The sequence below is a fragment of the Penaeus vannamei genome, chromosome 27 (assembly GCF_042767895.1).
Source record: "Penaeus vannamei isolate JL-2024 chromosome 27, ASM4276789v1, whole genome shotgun sequence".
Classification (NCBI taxonomy): domain Eukaryota; kingdom Metazoa; phylum Arthropoda; class Malacostraca; order Decapoda; family Penaeidae; genus Penaeus; species Penaeus vannamei.
The window spans coordinates 5651212-5653711 of record NC_091575.1 but is presented as its reverse complement, the minus strand read 5'-3'; positions in this window follow the sequence as shown (position 1 = coordinate 5653711).

Here is a 2500-nt window from a genome sequence, read left to right as displayed (position 1 = left end):
GTTTTTCGACTTTTTGAATTTTATTACTTCTGGCCTTTATTTCATTATAAATGGACTGAATAATATTTATTATCATCATCATTATCATTACTGTCATTATTTTCATGATTATTATCATTATAGTCATTATCAAGATGATTATCATTATTATTATCATACTATTGCAGTTATAATAATTATTATGCTAATTATTATTGCTATTTTGTTATTATTACTATCTATATAATGATAATACCAATAATGATAATTTTAGAAATAATAATGACAAAAATAATGTTCATAATGACAATGATAATGATGTTATTATTATTTCTATTGCCATTATTAGTATGAAAATTATTGGAATAGATTAATTATTGCTATTATTGTAGAAATTATCAAAATTATCATTATAATTATGATTTTATCATTATTATTGTCATTGTCATTATCATCATTATTGTCAATAGTCAAGGAATTACCATGAAAATCATCATAATTACCTGAATTAATGTTGAAATCCTCATAATTACAATTAAAAAGCGAAAAAGGTTTTTTTCGACGTTTCTCGCAAAAGGCTAGATTTTGCCGTTTTTTCGGCTTTTGAGATTTTATTACTTGTGGCCTTTATTTCATTATAAATGGACTGAATAATAATTATTATCATCATTATTATTATTATTATGCTAATTATTATTGTCATTTTCAGCATTATAACTATTTTTATAATGATAATAACAATAATGATAATTTTAGAAATAATAATGACAATAATATTAATTATAATGACAATGATAATGATATTATTATTTCTATTGTCATTATTAGTATGAAAATTATTTATCAAAACTATCATTATAATTATCATTTTATCATTAATATTATTATAGTCATTATCATGGTTATCATTATTATTGTTAATAATAATGGAATTATCATGAAAATCATCATAATTACCTGAATTAATGTTAAAGCCATCATAATTATCATTTAAAAGCGAAAAAAAATGTTTCGACGTTTTTCTCAAAAGGCTAGATTTTGCCGCTTTTCGACTTTTGGGATTTTATTACTTTTCGCCTTTATTTCATTATAAATGGACTCTTTGATCATTATTATCATCATTATTATCATTATTGTCATTATTTTATGATTATCATTATAGTCATTATCGTCATCATTATCATTATTATTATTATTATTATTATTATTATTTCAGTTATGATAATTATTATGCTATTTATTATTGCCATTTTCATCATTATAACTATTTTTATAATGATAATAACAATAGTGATAATTTTAGAAATAATAATGACAATAATAATAATTATAATGACAATGATAATGATATTATTATTTCTATTGTCATTATTAGTATGAAAATGATTAGAATAGTTACTTATTGGTATTATTTCAGTAAAATTGAATACTATCATTATAATTATCATTTTATCATGATAATCATCATTATTGTTAATAATAAAGGAATGATCATGAAAATAATCATAATTACCCGAATTAATTTTGAAATCATCATATTTATCATTTAAAAGCGATAAAGCGGGCTTTTCGACATTTCTCTCATAAGGCTGTAATACGCTAGATTTTGCCGTTTTTTCGTCTTTCGGGATTTTGCTACTTTTTGCCTTTATTTCATTATGGATGGACTCTATTCTTATTATTATCATTATTAGTATCATTATTTTTATGATTATTATCATTATAGTCATTATCGTCGTCATTATCATTATTGTTATTATTATCATTATTGCAGTTATAATAATTATTATGCTAATAATTATTGTCATTTTCATCATTATAACTATTTTTATAATGATAATAACAATAATGATCATTTTAGAAATAATAATGACAGTAATAATCCTTATAATGACACTGATAATGATAGTATTATTATTTCCATTGTCATTATTAGTATGAAAATTATTTGAATAAAGTTAATCATTGCTATTATTGCAGTAATTATAAAACCTATCATTATAATTATCATTATATATATATATATATTTACATGTATATATATATAAATATATATATATTTATACATATGTATGTATAAATAGATTTATATAAATAAATCAATAAATATATATTTATAGGGCTTTTTTATTTTTATTATCATAGTCATTATCGTCATCATTGCTATTATTATTATTATCATTATTGCAGTTATTTTAATTATATTATAATTATCATTGTCATTTTCATCATTGTAACTACTTTTATAATGATAATAAATATAATGATAATTTTAGATATAATAATGACAATAAAAATAATGATAATGATAATGATAATATTATTATTTCCATTATCATTATGTTGCTATTCTATCTAAGTCTTTGGAATCCTTAGTGGTGGCTCTTGATGCATTTAATAATGAAGCGAATACCTTGGGTCTTCAGGTCTCCTGGACCAAGACCAAGATCCAAGACTTTGGGGACTTGCTAGGAGGGACTTTGGGGACTTGCTAGGAGAACCTGTTCAGTCGGTACGTGCT